General features: G+C 37.5%; 1 protein-coding gene across 1 annotated transcript in view; it reads right to left on the reverse strand.

Moving 5' to 3' along the window:
• Positions 1–17,137: 17,137 nt before the first annotated feature.
• Positions 17,138–24,283, reverse strand: part of LOC149205517 (5'-3' exoribonuclease 4-like) — a 129,740-nt gene continuing 122,594 nt past the window's right edge. The window contains exon 17 of the mRNA XM_089397429.1: positions 17,138–17,633. The gene's annotated coding sequence lies outside the window, so the exon portion shown is untranslated. The remainder of the gene's footprint in view (positions 17,634–24,283) is intronic.

The following is a 24,283-nucleotide window of genomic DNA, read 5'->3' on the forward strand; positions in this document are numbered from 1 at the left end:
GAAAAAAAAGGTTCAAACAGTAAAGATCACATTGAGCATCAACAACAAGTTCTCCAACTTTTAAAGGATAACACCACTTTGGTGCAAAATCGAATGAAACAATAGGTAGATCAACATCGTAGTGAAAAATGTTTTGATGTAGGTGATTGGGTATTTTTACTGCTACATCTCAAGCAATCTATTTATGAGAAGGAAATGTTGGCAATACTACATGCACTTAAGAAATGGCGACCTTACCGAATGGGAAGACACTTCAAGGTAAAAATGGATCATGATAGTGTTAAATACTTTTTAGAACAACTATTATCTTTAGAAGAACAGAAAAAATGGGTCACAAATATGTTGGGTTATGACTTTGACATCATATATAGAAAAGGGAAGCAAAATTTTGTTGCAGATGCACTCTCAAGAAAGGATGAGGATGTGGAAGCATTGTTTTGTGTTATTTCTATTATCCAAACAGATTGGATAAACGAAGCAAGGGATGAATAGAAGAAGGACGAAGAAGTATGGCCACTCATTCAAAAGTTGCAGAAGATCCCAATTCAAACAATATTGCCAGTACTTGAAGAGGAAGGAAAAATCATATTGGAACCTAGAGTAGTCACCGAAACAAGAACCCGACGGCTACGAAATCGATCAATTTCAAAGTATCTCATCAAGTGAAAGAACTTACCTACTAAAGATTCCACATGTGAGGACAAGAATTTTATACAGAAGCATCAAGAACTACTCAAGCGTTGAGGACAACACTTTTTGAAAGAGAGGGGCATGTTAGGCCCCTATACTATTAGTGTAACCCCTTATTATTATTAGTACAACCCCATTATTATATTGTTGTGCCCATGTAGTCCCCATATTGTTATTACTGTGCCCCATAGAATCCCACTATTGCTATTATTATATGCTTACATTATTGTTGTTATGTCAGCTCTGATTATATTATGACCCCTTAGAATCCTATGTATAGAAAGGAGGTTTTGTCATTTGTATCATTGAAGAATTGTTCATTTATGTAATGTTAAGGAGGTTTCCCCCTCGAAGAGGCTGAATTCTAAGGCGTTGATCTATCTTTTCTATCTTTTTGTGAGTTGGTTTCATAACACAATCCCTATGATAGTGTTTAAGACCACTAAACCCTTTGTCTAAATTTGTGTGGTCAGTATGAATCTCAATGAATAATTGAACGCTTAGTGTTGGTTGTGTGCTCGATGAACACTAAGTGCTTGTTGAAGGGTTGATTACACCACTGGGTACTTGATGTTACGTTGATGAACCACTCAGTACTTGTTTTTAGTTGATGAACCACCAAGTGCTTGCTAATTGCATAATGAACCACCTTCATATTGGATTCAATCCCTTGGAACTATGTAATATACCCCTCTGGAATTTGGTTGAATCCTTGTATTTTGAAACTCAAAGAGTAAGTGAATCACTACGATGCTTACTTCCATAGATTAACTTATGAACCACTAGGACAGTGAACTCCATCTCCTGAGTGTTTGACCAAGCCATTGGTGTGAATTCCCTTGTGCAAGCATACCCTCAAACTTTGGATCTAGCTCAAGGGTGATCAGTTGTAAGACAGATTGTAGTGTAGTTGGCCTACGATTGAGTGGAGAGTGGAAGTTCCTCCTTCAATTACTAGCTAATTTAACTCACTCAGATAAGTAAAATGATTTATGCATATTTGAATTATGGATGGTAACCATGCTTGTTAGGTTGTTGGCTGATATATGGTTCTATATTACTCGTTAAAGGTTGCCTGAAATCACCGCATATTCATGGTTGGAAAGTTGTCTTATGTATATCTATGGTGATATTGAATTGCTTGGACTGTATGCGTGTCTCCATCTTCATGAAATGTAGGACCAATTTAAATAATAAAGATTAAAATTTCACCTTGTGTGTCTCTTACTTTTTCTTGATTTTTCGTATTATTGCTCGTAGCCGAAAGGGTTATAGCTTTCTTTGTATGATGTATAGCAGTTATTACCCCCTTAATAATGAGGCAACTCATTTCCCACTAGGAGTTAGGACATGCATTGAGGGTTCCTTCTCATAATATGAAGAGAAACATGTGCTCAGGAACCGGTGATGGCCATAATGAGTGAAGTAGACCTCATGTTAGGCTTTTGCCCACATGCTAATGTGTATGTCTTGGCCATATTTTGCATTTTAATCTTGTTTTGTTTTAGCTTGTTGTCAGCATATGGTTTTTCTTGTTTTTTTAGCTACATCAACCTCCTAGGGCCAAGTTTTGGGCCCTACAGAAGTATGAGGATGTATGGTGTCGAATCCCAGAGAACCAATGGTTAGTTGAACCCAAAGAAGGGAGGTGGAACATGGGGCTTGTAATGTAAGATTGAAAGTGCTAAGTATGGAATAGGGAGAGATGGGACTACGCTATCTCAATCGGGGTTTCCCAAGTAGTGCCCCTCTTATACCCATTAGGCCATTAGGGGAGGTCCCACTGGACTAGGATGAAAGATTAATCCCCCATTTAAGGTGAGGGAACAAGATGATGGTCAAAACCCCTCTTCCTTCCAAGTTACCCCATAATCCATGTAAAATTCCCAAAATACAAACCAGCGTAAGCACCTGATTACCAAATCAATAAAGTACCTTCTGATCGAAAGCCCACCTTCCAACGTGCGCTCTTGCCAAATGGGCGAGGAATCATATGACTTATATAGGTGGCAGAGATATCAATGTCACATCAACATCAGCTACTAGTGGCTATTAGAGGTTGTTGGCTACCTGCTGGAAGAGATGATGGGAGAAAATTTTATTCCATGAGGTCACCCACTTTTGGTGGGTAACATCTAGCTCCAACTAAGAAATGAGCTCACCATAGAAAACATGATCCATATACTCGAATGGGGAGTTCATGATAACACCAACAATCTTCTGGAACCACAAACCTGTAACTTGCACATCATAATAAACCTGTTTGGCAGCATGTGCACTAGGTGTAGGGTATCACCCATGTTTTATATGAAAATAATAAATCCATACAAAAATTAAAGTCTAATCTAAATGCAAATTCTAGTTTATATGAGAACATGGGATGAATAATATTAGCATGCGAAAAGAATATGCAATGCACCTACACTACCATGCATAGCATGTGAATGTCAAGCTACACTAGGATAGTTCTCCTTTAGGAGTTGGTCGTTCACAACTAGCGGAAGTGGTTCTCCCTCTAAAGTCTCAAGATAATAAGCATCGATACCAGCAATGTGTAGTATCATGTAAGGTCCAATCCATAGGTTGTCCAACTTCTTACACATACCCAAATTTTCTCTTATCTTTTCCCACAAGAGGACCATGGTCCCTAACTCAAAGGTTCTAGGGCTAGCTTGCTTGTCAAAAGTGCCCTTAATTCTTTCTCGACTCCTACCAAGTTGGTTCATGGTCTTGCAACAAGATTCATCCATTTCAATGGTTTGGTCAATCCCTAACTGAATAGCGTTTTGTTGATTAGGGAAAGCTTTGAGGCATTCCAAGGCAAGTAACTGCAATTGGATAAGTAGTTTTGCCTAATACACATATACTAATTGAAATGGACTATAGTTTGTGGATGCTTTCACTGTTGTGCAGCCAGCACACAAGGCATACTTGATTAAACTGTCCCAGCATGGTTAGTTGTCACCAACAATTCTCTAGATAATCTTCATAAGGTTTTTGTTACTCGATTCGGCTTGGCCATTTCCCTAACGATAATAATTCAAGTGGGCCAATATTATCCCATAATTCCAACACATATAAGCGAGGCCCATAGAGTTGAAAGCTTTCACGTTATATGTCACAATCTTGGTGGGAACACCAAATTGTGTGATAATTTGTTCTTCCAAGAAATTCATAACAACTTGGTCGATTGCTTTCTTGGTGGGGATGGCCTCCACCCACTTGGTCAAGTAATCAGTGGCAATGTTGGGAGTTGTTGCTTCACTATGAACAATTAGCATGGTTGGAAAACTTTAACAAATTTCCAAGTGTCGACGAAGATGGTAGGCCAATAGTACCCAGTTCTAAGGATTCTGTGGGCGGTAGTCCTAGCAACGCAATGTCCACCATGTTGTAGCATTTTTTGGGTTTTGGTAAGTTAGAATCAATTAGTCAAAAAATGAAAATATATTTCAAAAAATGTTAAGTTAGGATATGGACAAAAAGAATATTGATTTAAAAAATGTTAGGGATTTTTAATAAACAAGTCCATATCAAATAAAATGTTAGAATAGATGCCCTAAAAAATGAAGGCAAAAACAAAATGTTAGGTTAGAAAGAAAGAAAAAAACAATAAACTCTGAAAGTGTTGCAAATCTAAATGCCACTACTCTTAGTCTAGTTCAGTTTTGCAAATAATAGTTGTGTGTAGTTTGTTTAGATGCCACACTAGTTTATTTGATCCAATTATACAGTTTAATCATGATTGGATTTGATTTAAATTTGATTGTAAATAGGTAGAAAATAAAATTGGCTCAACAGTTTAATCTGAGCTAATGGAGGAAATAAGGGATAGAGGTAGATTAGTCATAAAAAGGAAATATTGAGTTGCTAGCTTAAATGCACTTGGATAAATAAATGAAAATGTTAGGAGTAAAAGGGTAGGTAGACATGTGAAATGTAATTGGAGCATCAAATTGATTTTATCCTAAGTTGTAACATTGGAAAGCTATGCATTCAATAATGGGTTTTAATTAACTGTAAGTTTTAAAAGCATCCATGTTATTTCATAAATGTCTCCATTTATTCATTTATTCGCCATAACCCACAGTTGTCACATCCGCCCTCAAAGTCGTGACCCCACCATCACTTCTGCCTCACGTGTTAAACACCCCCCACCTTACCTTTCATCCTGCATACTCACACAAGATCTGATGGCCCACATCCCTCCTCGGCCCTCATTCACCATCCGAACTTTATTGGGGGGGGTCCGAAATGGGCAATTTCCTAAACCATCGTCATAAACAACATTTTCCACATTTTAGTGTTTCGGGACTTAAAATCCCGAAACTACTTACTGCCTCACCTTAGTCCCGAATGCAGTCTATAAGCGATCGTTTACCGCCACTGCACGTCACACTCCATCTCATGTCTACCATCCAATCAACTGTCACATATCCGTTATCCATTCAATTCCGCTCCCGTGAATTTATGATTCAAAGACACGTTAATTAATCTCATTGGATAATTAATGCAAAATTTAACCGTTCATTGCCACCCCCGCTCCAAATTTTCCATTATAAACCCTATTAATTCACGAAAATGGTCGCACAGTGCATTTCTGTAACCAAACTGATCATTGAAGGTTTCTTCCCTACAGCTCGACCACTGTCCAACATTAAACAATTATTTTTCCTGTTCAGGAAACTGACATCCAGGTCCACTTGCTTCTTTTACAGTTATACTGTTTTGACTGTGATCACTCTGTTTCAGGCCTATTTCCATCATTCTTAGTCTGCAATTCGTTTGACAAAATGCCTCCTAAGGGAAAATAAATTGCAGAAGTCCCAAATCCCCTGATTCATCCACAAGTCGACTTCCATCATACCCCACTGGTCGACAGAGATTGTAAAATCGTTGAGACTTCTTCTCAATTTGATTTATATGAAATCTATTGTTGGATGGAAGATCAACTAATTGATCAGACAGATGAGATAGGGCTTTGGGACTCCCAACTCCCTCACTATATTTTCCCTCAGATACACAGAGCACCTGAATTTGTGAGGAAATGCCATGAATCTTATGATCCCAGTCAGAGAGCAATTATTTCACCCACAAGAGAAATCCTTTGTTTAATCAATTCTGAGTCCATTGAGAAAATGTTGCAGGCCCCTTCTACTACACCAACTCATCCTTTTTCCCATGAAAACCTAATAGAGGCCTATCAAAAACTAGACTTTACTAAAAGATCCCAGACCTTTGAGCTTTTTCTAGCTATTGATAGTCCTCTACCTAAAAGAAACCCTCCTTATGATTCATCCATGTTCCCTGATAGAACCAAGCAAATCACCTCTATTTTGTCCTATTTGCTTGGTTACAACTCTGATCAATATGTTAATGAAGCCATCCTTGGTTTCTTGTCCATCTTTTCTGTTGATTCTAAACCCACTATTATTTATGATTTCAGTCAGTTCCTAGTTGAAGTAATACATGAGCAATTTTTCAAGTTTAATACTGAAGAAGTATTCAAGTATGCTTCAGTACTTGTATACCCTTTTATATATTTTTAGGGAGACAAATTCCCATTTACTTTACAAAAACTAGATGAGGAAGGAAATCAACAATCAATGATATTCTGGACTTCAATGGGAATGAAGGAGAAGGAAGAGTTTACATATAAGCAGTTCATAGAACTGTTTATTCATCCAGCTATCAGTCTTACGAGCAGCACTCTAGTACCAAGGATCAGTGAGGAGATCGTCAAAATATTGCAATTCGCTGATCAAGCTACAATAGGGAATTGGTATTGCTACCAAAACTATACAGAGATCAGGGTTTATGGTTGTGAGCTTCCACCCTACAAACTGCCCAAGTACCTGCCTATCAGAATCTTTGCACTGGAATACATAAGACAGAGGTTAAATGTAGATGAAGTGCACTTTGTGGCTGCAAAGAAGAAATCACAATTCAAGCTGAAAGCCCAAGTTGGTCCATTCATCTATAACACCAGGGCAGCAGGAGAGGAAGCAGACAAATTATTAAAGGAGATGAAGTTTGGTCTCAGTTTCACATGGTCTTATGACCCAATGGGAGTGGTTTCTAAACTCAGGCTAGAAAACAAGTTCACTGCATATCACCATACAGCCAGGCCTGAAATAGAACAATATAAGAATCAGTTGGAATGGACAGAGAACACCCTCCAAGAGGCTGAAGAGTAGGCAGTTTCTACATCAAATGTGCAAACTCCACTTGCACAAGAAAAGTCAACAAAAAGAGGAAGGGAAGAACAATCTTCTCCTACAACTGAAGCATCAAGCCAAGGCTTCAGAATTGTGCAGAGAAAGAAGAGACCAAGGATCTCTGTGATTGTTGGTGCAACAAATGAACCTCAGAAGACAGCATTAGATGGACTTGGAGAGACTATGCTTTATACACAGTCTGGTGGACAATCTACACAGTCCCCAACTCATTCTACTACTTCTCATGAACAACAGGTAATTCAGACTAGTGGAGGCATTTCGAAGGATAAGGAGGAAGACATTTTTCATGTCTTCAATGAGATTAAAAGGAGGAATGAAGAATTGAAGTTGAACACTTATACCCAATTCTAGAAGCATTCTTCCAGCTCTCAAGCCAGGCTTCTCTCAGTCTTTGACTCTGAGAAGGGAAAGATGCAGATGGCTTTCTTACAAGCCCAAATTCCACAGCCTAGGACTGTTGCTCACTATCAAAAGCAGACTTCTTTTGAGTTCAATGTGAAGGATGTGCATCCAATTGATCAAATTGAGATGCACAAACAAACTAGGCAGATGATTTCTTCCACCTTGACTAACACTGCCATGAGTTTGTCAAAAATGCAGGTTACCTTGGCCAACACTCAGTCACAACTTAAGTTGGAGAAAGTCTCCTCATTAGCAAAGGACACCAAGATTCAATCCTTGAAAAATCTAGTGTTGAAGATCGGATACAATCCCTCCAACATAAACATTGCAGAAGAGCTTATCAAGAAGAAGAATGCTGAAATTGCAGCATTAAAGAAGCAGCTCAAATTGCCAGCCTCTGAGGACCCAATGGCTAAAGAAATTGAAGAAACAGAAAATCAAAAGTCTGACATGATGAAGCTCATCATAGAACAAAATCTGCAGATAAAACAAATGGAGGAGCAGATGGAGAAACTAGTCAAGGAAAAAGAGGAAGTTGTTAAAAAGGCTCAAACTCCAATGGATATAGTCCCCCTTGCAGTAATTCCTACCACCAAGGTTTCTACTTCAGCGATAACATCAACTACAAGTACAACAAAAGTGTTAAAATTGGCAACCAGGGCAAAACTTCATGTGGGTCATCTTATTCATGGCTGATAATATTTTTATTAAATTCTTCTCGTCGAGAGGTGTAGGATTGATATAAAGATCATTCGATTCCGATAAGTATTCATGGAGATATGAATTTATTTTGATTATGGAATTATTATCAAGCCAACCTACAACTCATGTAGCCTCAAGAAGCCCAACAGTCGCATCTATTCAAACACCAACGTTGTGTATAAATATAAGAGGACTTTTCCTCATTTGCACTCACTCTTCTCATCACATCTCTCTCTCTCTCTACCGCACAGAAATGAGTCTCTTCTCTACTACGCAGAAATGGGTCTCTATCTCACACATGTGAAGCTGGAAGCTGTTGAACCTGACGCTGCAACTGCAGAAGTAAAGATTGACTTGTGTGGCCTAGAAGATCTCCTCTTTGGAACTACGTTGTAGGTTCATCTGAACCTCCTCTGAAAGCCGCAACTTTTGGTGGTGGAATGAAGTCAATCCGACAAATGGTTTGCAAGATATCAACTGCCCTAGTTTGAAGCCAAAAACTGTTGAAACTGAAGCTGCAACTGCAGAAGTAAAGATTGACCTGCGTGGCCTAGAAGATCTCCTCTTTGGAACTGCGTTGTAGGTCCATCTGGATCTCCTCTGAAAGCCGCAAATTTTGGTGGTGGAATGAAGTCAATCCGACGAACGGTTTGCAAGATATCTACTACCCTAGTTTGAAGCCGGAATTGCTGAAACTGAAGCTGCAACTGCAGAAGTAAAGATTGACCTACGTGGCCTAGAATATCTTCTCATCTGAACTGCGTTGTAGGTTCATCTAAACCTCCTCTGGAAGCCACAACTTTGGTATTGGAATGAAGTCAATCCGACGGTTGGTTTGTGAGATATCGTCTGCCCTAGTTTGATAATGAAGTCACTAATGTTGATGCTTCTGATCTAGGGTTTGCTACCGCTGATATGAATCAGATTTATTGTACTATTTCTCTCTACTGAATTATTGAAGATAAAAGAAGATTTGATCAAAGGGTTTCCCCACACATTGTGGGGTTTGTCCCTGGCTAGCCACCACATCTTGTGTCTCTTGTCTTGGCTTGTTTTCTGTCAATCGTTTAATGTTATATCTGCACTTTACTTTATGTACATGTGATTGCTAATCTGTGGAATATAATAAGAAAAAGAAGTAAACTGTTACAAGCATAGTACATACCATAACTTAACAAGAAGGCGTTGAACAACGTGTTGAAGCTGTTCAGAACCTATCTATCCAGACAGGAGAAATTAAGAAACTGAAGGATGAACTCAAGGAGTTACAGCTTATGAAGTCAGTAGTAGACAGTTCACATGCAGCTGAGTTGCATAGAGTCAAAAGTCAGATTGAAGTACTACAAAGGGAACTCAAGGAATCTTTCATTGGAAACAAATTGGGTTTGGCAAAGGAAATTCTGTGGGAAGAAATTATAGAATCAATCAAGGATATTTGGCCCTATATCAAGATAGTGTTTGATCAGAAGGATCTCTTGGAGAAAGCTCAGGAAGCAGTTGAAACTATTACTAAGCAGCTTGACGACATGCCAGAAATTGCTTCTGATATCATCAAGTTCCTGAATTCCAAAGACAGCTATGAGCTTGAGGAATTAGGCATAAGTGACAGAACAACAACTATATTGGAGGTAAAGAAGATCATCACCAAGAAAAACCTCATCCTTCAGCTGCAAGAAAAGTGCAGCAACGACAATACCATAGTTCAACGGTTTTTCAGTATGATAGAACCCTTGACCAGCGAGGGTTTCCCCTCCATGCTTGTGATTAATGACAAATTGATGCCAATTGACGATTGTGTTCAAAAGCTGACAAAGGGGGGCAAACAAGCAACTTCAGTTTCAAACATAAGAGGTGCAACAACACCAACACTTATAATAAATGCACTCAAGGATAGTTTCTTTATTTTGAATGAAATCATACACATATTTTTAGTAGAACCCACTTTCATTAAATATACAGAGATGGATGAAATTTACAAAAGAGTAACTAAGATATCTATCCCAGAAAAGAAACGTTGGGAAGAATTGACAGAATTACTTGACTAAAGGGTGATCTAACAACATTCAACTTTTAAAGGAACAATCAGCATAGCTTCAACAATTTTCAATATTTCCAGCAACAGTCATCAACAGCTCAGCAACAACAAAATAGTGCCACATCAACTAGCAGTTTATATTTCTGATTTTGTAATTATCTATTTTTGTAAAACAGTTTGAGATATTTTCTTAGTTCTATTATTGTATAAATAACTCTCTTTCATGAGTTATTAAGGGTTGCACCCTTGAAGAAGCATTTCTAGACATTAAATGTACTTGACTTTTCTGAAACATTAATACAAAGCTGAGGATTCTGAATTCTGGTTCATACAGTTTCGTTTTTCCTGTAAGTTTTTCTAGTTATATTCACAGTGTTTTTCTTCATATTCTTATGTTTTACAGAGATAACTAGGTAGGAATAATTGAATTTCAATTTATTCCTATAAGCTTTTGAAGTGATCATCTATAAAGAGAATGAATTATATTAACTGTATGTTTAATTAATTCCCTCTTAATTATTAAATCATCAGCATCTTTTGTAAACTTAAGCATATTCTGTTAAACCTTCTGAACATGGTTTAAAGGTTTTCATACTTATGATTATTTGATGTTCAATTTGAATATTGTAAAAATCATATCATTTCTTTGTTTCTGCTCACCAACATACAATCTATATCACTGTGTGAATTTTAATAGCAGCCCTCTGTTTTAATATTAATATTATTCAAAAGGTTAGGCATCATTGTTTTATATATGTTTCATACATTGGTCCTCCAAATTAAAACAAAACTCCCAAAACAATTATCTTAGATGCCCTGGCATGATAGCTGACCATTATCATCTCAGAGATACAACACACCACAAAACCTAGCATGAAACTCTTTGACGAGTTTATCGGCTTCAACCTTATTCACATAGCGGAGAATGATCCCATGGAGGCTCATCCAACCCAAGCCATCTTGGGTTAGGCGATACTTGGTAACCTTCGATCTAAGGGCTCTTCTCTCATGCTCCACCAAATGAGGACGGACGGATAAGTTCCTAAGGTAGTAAATGATGTTGGAGTACCACTCGTCTTCTTCTAATTATATAGCAGTCGTGTGAGATTGTTCTTCCTCTCCCACTTGGATAGCTTGATTGTTTCCATCAATCAACATTTCTACCAGAACCTGCCCCTGAATGATCTTCTGGGTCGCATTTCTTAGTTGCAGTCATGTATCTTGGTGATCCATTTGCCCCTTGATCCTACACAATCACTCTAGGATAGCACGTCTTTGACAGCGAAATATGGGACATAGATGTGAATTTTGTTGTATCTTGCATAGGCCCGAAAATACTTTAATGAGTTGACGAGAGCCTAAGCATGCTTCTTGATATCTTGTTTCAGCATCTCGCAAGGGCTTGCTCATAAATGCCATTGACTTCTCATTTCCCTCATTGCCTTTCTACATTAAAATTCTTGCAATTGTATCCGCATATGCAAATGAGTAGATAATGAAATCCTTAGAATAGTTAGCTAATCAAGACCAGGGCAGAGGCTATTCCATCTTTGATTTCTTCAAAGGACTTATCTTTGGCTTTATCCCACTGATATGGAGTATCTTTTTTTAGCAAATCATTCATGGGTTTGACAATTTCAGCGAAATTCAGGACAAACCTTCTTACAAAGTTAATCTGACCGAAGAATGATCTTAAAGTCTTCTTATCCTTTGGGAGAGGGATCCCTTTAATAGCCTCTATTCTTTTTTGGGTCAATGCTAATTCCATTTTTGGAAACAATGTGGCCAAGCAACTTTCCTTGGTCGGCCCCAAATATAGACTTCTTAGGATTCATTGATATATTGTATTGCTTGCATTTTTCGAACACTTTCCTAAGGTGTTTGCAATGGTCATGGCTTTCTTTGGAAGCGGCAGTCAGATCATCTTGGTATATCATCATTATTTTCTTCATTGTTTGAAAGGTTTGATTGCAAAGTGAATTATGCATTGTGGCACGCCACGCAGTATATTGGTGTAACTACCAAATGGTGTATGGTTGCAGAGCCAACATTGTAGCCAAGGTGAGTCTTGTGATTGTATCCAAAGCAATATGGTTTTTAAAAATTTTACCCTTTATCATCCACAATAAAATGAACAAGTTAAAAATTCACCCATCACAGAAAAAGGAAAAGTCACTCATCTTTGTTCAGATAAATCATATTAGTTGTTGAGTCAACTCATTCTATGTCTACATTGAGAATTGTGAATGTTGAGGTCTACTGCTCTTACCAAGAATTTGTTTACCCCTATCTTGTGAAAGTCCTAAAATGCAGTTTTTTGTGCACAACACTCATTATTAGACTGAATTAAGTCTTATGGAGTTCACACTCTTACCTGCCCACTTGATTTGTTGTTTCTTGTGCAATAATGTTAGTATTATGTTGAGCATGACATGTTCCCTAGCTCATAGGTCTTTTGATGCAAAGATCTTTGTTGCATTCTTGGGCAGGTGTGTCTGTTTCATTCTTGGCATAAAAAGTTTCTTCAACCTTGGGAGGCAAAGTGGTAAAAGAACGTTGATGGTCGGAATACCATCTCTACCTGGATATGTTGATGAATGTTGTGTGTCTTGGTTATCCAAGCATGCTGTCAAGTCGTGGAAAGAGTTAGTACAATCCTAAACCATTTTATCTCTCCCATGTCAAAGCCACTGCCATTGTATATGGTATCATGTTGAGCATTATGTGTTCCCTAGTTCATAGATCCCTTGGTGCAACGATCTTTCTTGAATTCTGGGCAGGATTATCTTTGGTTTGATTCTTAGCACAGATGTTTTCTTCAAACATTGGTCAGGAATACCATCTCTGCCTAGAACTTGAGGATATTATGCTCTCTGTCCTGGATCTCCAAGCATGTCATTAATTTGTGAAAATCATTAGTACAGTGCTAAACCATTTGATCTCTCCAGTGTCAAAGCTACTACCAATGCATATATATTGTGCATCATTATGCTTAAGTACAAATTCATTATGCACAAGCTCAAACTCACTCCATGCTCTCATGGATCTGCCATTACCCTCACATTGTCGGCAATGTTACTTCCACCAATTAAACGTAATCCACACAAATCTGAGGGTGGTGAATGTTATCTTTTCTTTTATTACAGAACTCGTTGACAACAAAAAATAATTCCACCTTGTGCTACCAGCTATGTACAGCATTTGCATCTACTCTTCCTTCAAATTGGGGAATATCAATGTGAACCAGATGACAGGCACATAATAAGCCAAAGCTAGCTGTAAAAGGTGTTACATGCGGAATAAAATAAAAAAATCTCACTGTGCAAAGTTCTTGTACATCTCTTTCTACATTTGAAATGTCACTCAACATTGCAAGAACAAAATCATCTAGGAAAGTATTGGACAGAGCAGAGGACTGGTATTAAATGGGCATTCACCATGTTGTGTAGTAACATCAACTAGTACCACTCCTCCAAGGATATGCTTATGATACCGCTCATAAGAAAGTTTAAAGAAAGCATCTAAGCTATAAGTACAACTCCTCTATTGCTCCGATACTATTAATATGGATACCAAGGTTTCCTGAGGGACATCCACCAGGAAAGTGTGTGTTGTTTTTACTATGCAATGATACAGCACATGATAACGAAAGTACTTTGATGGAGCTATGCACTCAAATGAACAAAGGAAACCACGCACAAGTAAAACAAATGTGTCCTATGATTGTACAATTTACCTTTAGATGTTACAGCTGAGACAGCATGCACAAACTACTAAATGGGATGTGAGGCCAGATTCATGATGAGACTAAGAGAAAACTAACACAAGTTGATGAAATACTGTAAAGAGCTTTGTAAATAAGTTGGGCCTTTGTACGCCAAGAACTGGGAATGCTTAAGAGAGTATAAAGAAGCTTGCGAACTAAATTTATGTGTACAAGAATTATTTACAAGACTACTACAAGATTTGAGAGTTACGCGTGTGCTTTCAAGGTCTTGATCTTATGGTGTGTGGTGAGTGAGGCACATTTGGTGCAAATTGTCACTTGCACCTTGTTTTTGCAAGGTCAACTTACGGCAAAGTATAACTTGATGCCAACATGACCACTCAAGATTTATAGCTACACTTAAAAGTCCTAGGCGAGTTTTTACTCAAATCAAATATGTGCATTGATATTCAAACATAATTGTATGTGATCTCATAGTAATACACCCTAGAACATTATTATTCTTATCTGAACTAAAACAAGGAACATAGAAGTGATGTACACTTACTACTTTTATGGCAAACTTACTACTTTTAACTCTATTCTTGATTTAAAATGTAATGTATATGCAATATCTCCAGCAAATTTTCTTTATGCAAGTACATAAACATTGTTTGGAACTTCGATTCTTCTTCAATCGTTGACATTCCTCCAGCGCACTCACTCAATGTTATCAGAACCGGACTGAACTAACCAGCCAGTCCAACCAGTTGGAGGGAAAAAACGGTTCAGACCAGCCACACAAACCATTTTTGGCCGGTTCAGTACAGCCATGTACAGTGCAGCATGTGGGGCCAGATTTGCATTTTTTTCATTTTTTTTTATTTTTCTCCCTTAGCTGTCTACTGGCCCACAAAAATGGAAACTCCAGCTCCTCTCAAACTTATTTAAAGGCCCCTCCTCTATTTCACTCACACTATTCATTCAAGTTTCTTGTATTTCTTGAGTTGAGATTTCTGAGTGGGTTTTGGAAAGATATTTGCTATTTTGCAGGGCTGTTCTTAGGAGGATTTTGTGCAGATTTGAAGAGTTGGTTGAAGAGAAATGCTGGAGAAAGTTTGTTGGAGAAATTCAGAGTTGTTTCAAGAGATTTTTTGTCAAAGATTGTGGGTTGGCTTTTAGCTATTTTTGGAGGTGACTGAAGGGGTTTTGGGGTTGTTTTTTGGAGTTGCTATTGTTGTCAACTTTTGGAAGGCTTCTCCAAGTATGTCAAGGCACATTATCTTCTTCTATTTTTCTGTTAAAAATTGTTGTTTGTTTCTATGTTATGTATTTTTGGTCGACCGGTTTTTTGGTGCAATTTTTTTACCAGTTCCAGTCAGGTTCCAACCATTTCCCGGTCCAAAGGGTCTACCATTTCGACGACCAGTCCAGTTCTGATAGCATTGATACAACCTGTGGCACAATCTAAACATCACAAGAAACGCATTTCGTAGGGATGTTAGTTCATCTTTAATATTGCCAGGCCATCTCACCTCTGTAGTGAGAAGTGCAACAAGATCAAGAGATGCAACAGCCATCCTCCCATTCTAACTGCCATCAAAGGAGCTTTCATATTAGGTCCCGAACAAACCAACAATAAGGGAGAAATTTGCCAGAGTTTGTGCAAATGAAGGAGCCAAAGGGCCACATATGGTCCTTGAAGAGATAATTCCAAGCATTTATTAATTATTTCATAGCAAATGACATCTACTGGCCCCCATTATACTTGATATCTAACACGCCCCAGTTATTAGGCCTCAATTAGGACATCCCAACAAAGACATTTGTTGGGATGTTAATTTATCTGAATGGTAAGTCAATCACCATTCTTTTTCATTTTGCCAGGCCATCTCACCTACATAGTAAGAGCTGCTACAAGAGCAAGAGATGCAGAAGCCACTCCTCTGTTCTAACTGCCCTCAAAGGAGCTTTCATACTGGATCCTGATCAAACCAACACTAAGGGAAAGTGTAGAGATTTGATAAATTTTGTGCAAATGAGTAGAAGACAAACAGCTGTGAGATGGCAAGAGATCATTCCACTCAGTCAATTAATAACAAATGGCATCTACTGGCCCATGATACTCGATATCTTACTCAAATTTTAAAGCACCCCAGATATTAGGCCTCATTTAGGACGATCCAAATTATATATTTAATCTTGGATACGTTGCACGTTACATAAGACTGGGTAGGAAATACCAGAGGCACTGCCCTTACGATGCTGTTAAAGCATGGATCTTCCTGGCATTTCCCTTGCTGTATTTGATCATCTGCAAACATAGATGAACCATTCCATGTGTCCTTTTTCTTTGCTCATGAGTCTTTTAAATCCATACCATAGGGTATGCTCCAGTTATGCTTTCTATATGAACATCTTATACAAGGCCATTCCATGTGTCCTTTTTCTTTGCTCATGAGTCTTTTAAATCCATACCATAGGGTATGCTCCAGTTATGCTTTCTATATGAACATCTTATACCTATGTTCTTTGTATTTATATTACATTCAATCTCTCTGAAAAAGGACAATAACAGAAGCATGAAACCATGGAAACAGCAGCATGTTGAATATATGATATTAGCCCAAGTAAGTAGGTCATGTGAATGTCAATTGGGTTTATCTCGGGTGGTCGGGAGTAATGATTGTTATTCATCCCACCAAGGTTCAATTCTCACAAGTGACATGTTACCAAGGTTCAATTCTCACAAGTGATATGTTGAGCTCATATTGAGCATATTGTTGTAATGGCTTTGAGCACCCTGAGGAATATCTTACCCTTGCCTACAGGCTGGGGGGTAGGATGCTTGCTTAGAGGTTAAAAAAATGTTATATGAGCAGATTATAAAATCATAGAAAGCCAAAATTCCCTTCACACTTTCTATAGTAATTACGATGCTTTAAAATAAACTGTACTATGGTTCCAACACTCTTGCACCACAATGATCCACTGATGGCAAGTTCTTTGAAAATCTCAACATGTTAGAAAAAAACCTACACCTGGCTATGTCTTAGGCAATAATACAATTGTAAAATGACACATTATAGCAAAAACCATTACCAACAATTTGAACGTGTAATGAATAAACAGCTAAATATCCATGTGAAAAACACAAACTCTACCATACGAGTCAACATCTTGAACCAAAGAGGAAGATGGATTCTGCCAGGACAACAATAGTCGTGCTCTTTTTGAAGGTGAAAGAGCATGCAGAAACTCAAAAGAAAAACAAAACAATCATAAAATTACCCACTTTCAAGTTTCATCTAAACAAATCTGAGAATAGTTCGCCTCATTTCTATACTTTTGGACAGCAACATATAGCATGTCTGAATAGTTTTTACTATTTTCATAGGAGTTTTACATCAGATTTCTTGTAGATCGTGTAATATGCCTAATTTGACTTTTGTAGAAGCAAACTGTTGCTATGAATGTCAAGAAAACCATATACATCTCATATTGTTTATAAATTGAGGCTACTAGGAGCAGGTTACTGGAAGTTACTTCTATGTTTGGAATCTCTGGGATCGCAAGTTCTTATCTATAAATATAAAATATCCTACCTTTGTAACTGAGGTGACTACAGTATCACATATCTATGCTGATCCATCCTCTTGAACACTATTGAGCATCTCAAATACATGACTCGAAGGGGTAGTAGTCACCCCCTGCCTGCCCTCAACCTGTAATGCAGCTGTCCAGTATGAAACCAGATAATGAACATAGGGAGGATAGAAATCACTTCCAGGCTTCAGCTATTCAAAAAATATCAAAAGAGTGAGGAATAAGCCTTCCATTTCTTCCAGATAAATATCACCTGAAGCAACTCCAATGACAAACTGATTTTAAAATTATATCAAGATAGAACCATTTTTCCAAAACAATACCCAAAAAACAGTTTACCAAAAGGTTAAAGTTATGACATTTTTCAAAGGTCTTCATTCTCCTGTATCGTTTGTCTTTTTCAATGTCCAGTGCTATATTTTAAATTTCTGTCTCGGTTCCACACCTACATTTCAGTGTAGGTTCCATACTACCTTGACTTACCTCGTAAGCCACATCACATGGGTTCCACTCTTCGGCAAAATCAGCAGGAGAACAAATCCAAATATGAAAAAATTTTAATCTAAAAGAGACCTTGCAGACTAGATATTTACATCATTTTATGTGCTCATTTCTTCTTTTCAATTAATGCTTTTCTTTTGTGCTGTGCCATTATTCTTTTGGTAATTTTCCATAATTTGTCCAAATGCCACAGTTTCAGATTGCCATAGATACCTCAAAAATCTTATTTTTTCTTTTATTTTTTATCCTGTGGAATTATAGTCCTTCATCTGCTCATGTATTAAGTGTTCCAAGTGAGGATGTTGGTACCTTGCCAAACCACCATGGATTTCCCCCCTCCTCCCCAGCTTTTTAGATGGGGATTGGTAGTACACTAACCCAAACACTGGCCTAAAAACAGCAATTTATGAGTGGGGAACCTAATGTTCAACCCTAGGGCTCTACTAATGCTATGTAATTAATGATCTTTTTACTTCAATTTTAATATTACCATTATTTGTTTCAGAATATTTGCATGATTCAAGCCTCATTGGATTTATCATTTTATATGGAGAAAGTAGAATTTTATATCCAACTGAAAATCCAGCAGACTTGATAGTTTTCAGGATTTCAGAATTAGGGGGATTGCAAAGTTTCCATTGGATTCTATCATGTATGAGGGTATGGAACTAGCATTTAATCAAGAGAACCAAGCCCTCTATGTACCTCGATGTTGGTGGCATTGATTGTTGAACTCCTTTATCATGAACCTAGTAAAAATGTACCCATCACTCAACAAAATCTCAGTTTGGAATGTTAAGTTGTTTCTATCTTATTTTACTGCTTAGAGAGTGATATTGATGATGAGAATCCCAATAAAGGCAATGATTTTGATGATATGTAGGTATTTGTTGTAGCATGATGTTTTTTGGACTATAGAGGCCATCTAGAGACTCTATTGATGTGTTTTTGGCTCAAAAATGGATTGCACTCGGTGCTATTTTGGTTATATGCACCCTTGCTATATATATGGGAAAAATTGCATATTTGTGTATAATGGTGTGGATTCATATGGATGCACATTAATATCTATGTATTTTTTTTCAAAATTTGAATATTTATGTATTTTTTGGTTGACATGTTTTTTGGTCCAATTTTTTCCTAGTTCCTGATTTCAGGGTTGATGGGGTTTGAGGATTAGTGTGGTTCTAATAACATTGGTTCACAGTCCATTGTTAATTTTCAGTTTTGAATCTTGACTTTCAATACTAATAACCTCAAACTGAGTCTTTGACTCATCAAATTTTACTATTTTTGAGTTTGAGTAAATTTCAATTTACTATTACAGTTTTCAGACTTTAGTATCTACTATTTTGCTTAGAGTCACTATTAAACAGTGACTATCCCCTAGGGTCGGGGGTGTGCTCCCCATGTTTCCCATGCTCCCGAGACAAAGGGGGCACCTAAGGAAACGTTTCCACACATCCCTCTTTTGGGGAAACTTGGGAGACGTAGGGGGGAACCTTTTTGTTTGCCCAATGTGGGGGTTGTGTTTCCCCAAAAGGGGTGCTTGTGGGCATCCCCCCTCAAAAATGGTTGGGTGTCCCTCCTGAATTTTGCTTGAAAACAATAATTTATGAGTGGGGAAGCCTAATATTCAACCCTAGGCCCCTACTACTAATGCTATGTAATTAATGGTAACGTTTAAGAATAAGTGACATTCTCCTTTATCTTGCATTTTCATCATTTTACTTAAATGTTTAACATTACCATTGATTGACTGAGGATGTTTGAGAGTGGTTTTGACCTCATTGGATTTCATATGGAGAAAGTAGAATTATAGATCCCACACAAAATCCAATAGACTTAACAGTTTTCCAGTGTTCCATGGGGCGCGTTCCCCAAAGTGGAGGGTGTGCTCCCAATGTTTCCCATGCTCCTGGGAAAAGGGGGTGCTTGGGGAAATGTTTCCTCATACCCCCCTTTTGGAAAAAACTCAGGGAGACATAGGGGGAAATGTTTCCCTGATGTGGGGGACATGTTTCCCCAAAAGGGGTGCTTGTGGGCATCCCCCCTCAAAAGGGTTGGGTGTCGCTCCTAAATTTAGTTTGAAAACAATAGTTTATGAGAGGGGAAGCCTAATACTCAATCTTGGGACCCTACTAATGCTATGTAATTAATGGTAGTGTTTAAAAATAAGTGGCATTCTCCTTTATCTTTCATTTTCATCCTTTTACTTAAATTTTGACATTACTATTAATTTACTTAGAATGTTGAGAGTGGTTCTGACATCATTGGATTTCATATGGAGAAAGTAGAATTTTAGATTCCACTCAAATTCCAACAGACTAAACAATTTTCAGGATTTCAAGATTGGGGTGATTGCAATGTTTTCGTTGGATTCTATCATATATAAGCATATGGAACTAGCATTTAAGCATGAGCACCAAGCTCTCAATGTACCTCGACATTGGTAGCATTGGTTATTGAACTCCTTTGTCATGACCCTAGTAAAATTGTGTCTACCACTCAAACAAAATCTCAACTCGACATGTTAAGCTTTTTGTATCTTATTTTAATGCTTAGAGGGTGAAATTGATGATGAGGATCCTAATATATGCAACGATTTTTATGATATGTAGGTATTTGTTGTAACATGAATTTTTTTGACTATAGAGGCCATCTAGAACCTCTTTGTTGAGGTATTTTTGGTTCAAATATGAATTGCACTTAGTACTATTTTGGTTATATGAACCCTTGCTATATATATTTTGGTTAGCATATTTGTGTATAATGGTTTCACTTCATATGGATGCACATGAATATTTACGTATTTTTTTCAAAATTTGAATATTTATGTAATTTTTGCTCAACCAATTTTTTGGCCCCACCTTTTTTCCAATTCCCAATTTTGGGGTCGACTATTTCGATCATCGATCTGGTTCTAATAATATTGGTTCATTGTCCATTGTTCATTTTTAGTTAACCTTTGAGTGTTTACTCTAGATATTAATGACCTTGGACCAAGTCTTTGTCTCATCAGTTTTTACTATTTTTGAATTTGGATAATTTCAATTTACTATTCCAGTCTTCAAACTATAGTATCTACTATTTTGTTTTGGTATAATCAAGTTCGAGAATAATGAATGATGAATTTGAATCAATGTATAAAATATTTTACTATTTTTATTGATTGAATCATTTATGATGTATGAATCAATGTATTTCATTATTGAATTTAAATTTGAATCATGTTTATAATATATATATACACCCCGACGTTCCCCTTGAATTTCCCTTTAATTTTGGCGGTGCACCCACACGTCCCCTTTGTGTGTCCCCCAATTCTCACATCCCCCCATCCCAAAAACTTGGTGGAACATTGCTTAGAACTAACCAAATTATAGAATAATGAACGATGGATTTAAATCAATGTAGATTCTATAATGATGAATAATGAATTTAAATCAATGTATATAATAATTTACTATTTCTCTTTCATTGAATCATTTATGATATATGAATCTATATATATATATATATATATATATATATATATATATATATATATATCAGTGTTGCATGACTCGTACTCGTACAAGACTTGTCTGGCTATTGAATCAGCGACCTGTATAAGACTCGGGAATAACCCGTATAAGACTCGGCAAAATACAAAAAAACAAAAACAAAAACTTAAAATATGAAAAATAAAAAATAAAAATAAAGAAAAAAGAAAAAAAGTCAAATTTTGAGGGTCTTCAAGTGTCTTATGTGAGTTCAATGCGAGTTTAATGTGGGTCTTCACAGGTATGGGTAAGAACCACGGGTTCTATGCGAGTGACCTATCTCGCTATAAGACCTGTCAAGACCCGCGGGTACTCGCAGGTCTTATAAGGGTCGTGCTTCATGGATATATATATATCTATATATATATATATATATATATATATACCCCGACTTTTGACCGTCCCCTCAAGTTTCTCTAAAAATTGGGGGTGCTCCCACATGTCCCCCTATGCATCTCCCCATTCTCACATCTCCTCATCCAGGAAACTTGGTGGAACATTGATAATAATGTGTGGAAAGTGTATAGGGTTAACGTGGGTGTGCATGTGTTAAGTGGGATATGACACGCATGTCCACTTAACCCCCCACTAGGTCAACGTAGCCTGTTGGACAAGGGTACTTACATGTGAGCCTACACTTACAAACAAATTGTCATAACTCACTCTAATATCTACTAATAAACTATCTGATGCAATTTCAATCAAAAATATCATTAAACAAAATTTATGTTCAATGCCAAAACTATATGGAGATCCAACTATCTACCAACAATATTTAAATCCCAGTTACAAAGGCTCTTGGGAAAAATATAACAATAAAATGTAAGTCAAGGTACATGCCAAATCAACATCACAAAGTAACAAAATGACTAGAGGCCCCAGTGCATATCAAAAGTCCAAAAAATCATCACATTAGGAGGCAACATGTTTGAATGCTAAATTACACAAAGAACCAACATAAGTGCCAAAATGTCTTGAAAAATTAAGGCAAGAAAATGTGAGTCTAAAGCTTGGAAATTGTAAAAGATCGACTAAGTATACAAAGAAAATCGCCCATTTAAAGTTTTTTGGGGCAGTGTTTACAGGCTTTCAAGGATGAATAGTGTTTTTGGACACCAAAACAAATCCTTCAAAGCACTTTTTCCTAGTTTTACACAAGGACGCATTCCCAAGGGTAGGGGACACTCCTTAGACGTGGTATTCCAAGGGGGATGTTCCCCACATCCCTTTTTGGAAGGAACACAAGGAAACACACTAAGGGAACATCTTCCTCAAAATAGAGATGATCCAACATTCCCTTTTTACCAAAGCCCATTGTTTTGAACCAATGTTGCACGAAGCGGGAGCGAAGCGGAAGCGCGGAAGCGGGAGCGAAGCGGAAGCGCGGAAGCGGAAGCGGGAGCGCGGAAGCATCATTTTCCAAAAATCTAGGAAGCGAAGCGTCCGCGGAAGCGTCTGCTATATATATATATATATTTTTTTTTATTTTTTTGCATTTATACTCAAAACAAACATCCCAAATACCAAATTAATTGTAGAAGACATGAAAACATGCATATTTTTGCATAAATCAAGATAGATATGGCATCCATGATTCCATTGTAGTTACTAGTATGTACAACAATCATCTATATTCTAGCTATTACAAACATACATCAAATTTTTAAGCATATTATAAAACATAAAACATTTAAGCATATTATAAAACATAAAACATAGAGCATATTATGATTTATCTAGCAAGTGAGCAACTGTCAACATTTGTCATGTCCAAAATTCAAATAATAATGTTTACAAAATATGTCACTTGGTCACCGCCAAGCCAAAAAGGTTCAAAATTCAAATTCACAAGTCTACAAGTCTAATGAGTAATCTATGACAAAAAGTAGTAGATTGTGAATATATCTACTAATCTCTCCTCCTTCCACCACGAATAGAACGTGGTGGCGGGCCTCCACGTGGTGGCAATGAAGAAGATGGTGCCTGTGTAAGTCGTGGCACTGAAACTGATGAAGAAGAACCCCCTGCTGTTGGTGTTGAACCATGGAACCTAGGAACCAAGGGACCAGATGGGGGTGGGGGTGGTGGCATATCAACACGGTCATCATCATCCTAGAATCGCTCAAAAAATTCATGCAAAAAAAAAAACACTAGTTAACAAAAAAATTAAAAACATGAATTAGAGGAATGCTTTATAAGGGAAAATTGGAAAATTCATACCACAATGGACATACCTGGATAAGAGCATCCTCTAATTGCTCTAGTCGCAACACTCCATCCTCCAAATTGGGCTCCTTTGGATTCTTGTCCCAAATCAACAAGTCTTTATTAGACTTTGCATCTTCACAGTAATGGGACAACAATCGCAAGTTGTAATGAACATAAACCAAGCTCTCTGCCCGGTCTAAATTCAACCTGTTCCTTTTAACACTGTGGATGAAAGAATAAGAGCTCCAACACCTCTCTGCAGAAGAAGTGTTTACCACCTGTGATAGCACCCGCAATGCCAAACTCTGTAGAAGTGGAGTACCCCCTCCATGCATGTTCCACCACTCAAGAGCAGAAAAAGTCTCTCGATCTTGAATTGCATGCATGCTCCCAAATGGACCAGTGTTGAGCGTATAGTTGCTCACCTGTCTCCGTACCAATGCAGCCTCCTCCTCATCAGGGATTAATTTACTCAATGCAGCCATATATTTTTCGTGAACCTCTCTATCTTGGTGTGGTTTTTTCCTGCTTCCCCCCCCAGGTGCTGGTGTTGAAAGCCATGATGGATGATAGTATTTAGGTGTCAAAACATATGCTAATGCATGCAATGGAATATTTAGCATTTCCCATCGGTTTTGCACCTCTACAC

This window comes from Pinus tabuliformis, chromosome 1_2 (assembly GCF_031772625.1).
Source record: "Pinus tabuliformis cultivar Carrire ecotype Pingquan chromosome 1_2, CPIR1, whole genome shotgun sequence".
Lineage (NCBI taxonomy): Eukaryota > Viridiplantae > Streptophyta > Pinopsida > Pinales > Pinaceae > Pinus > Pinus tabuliformis.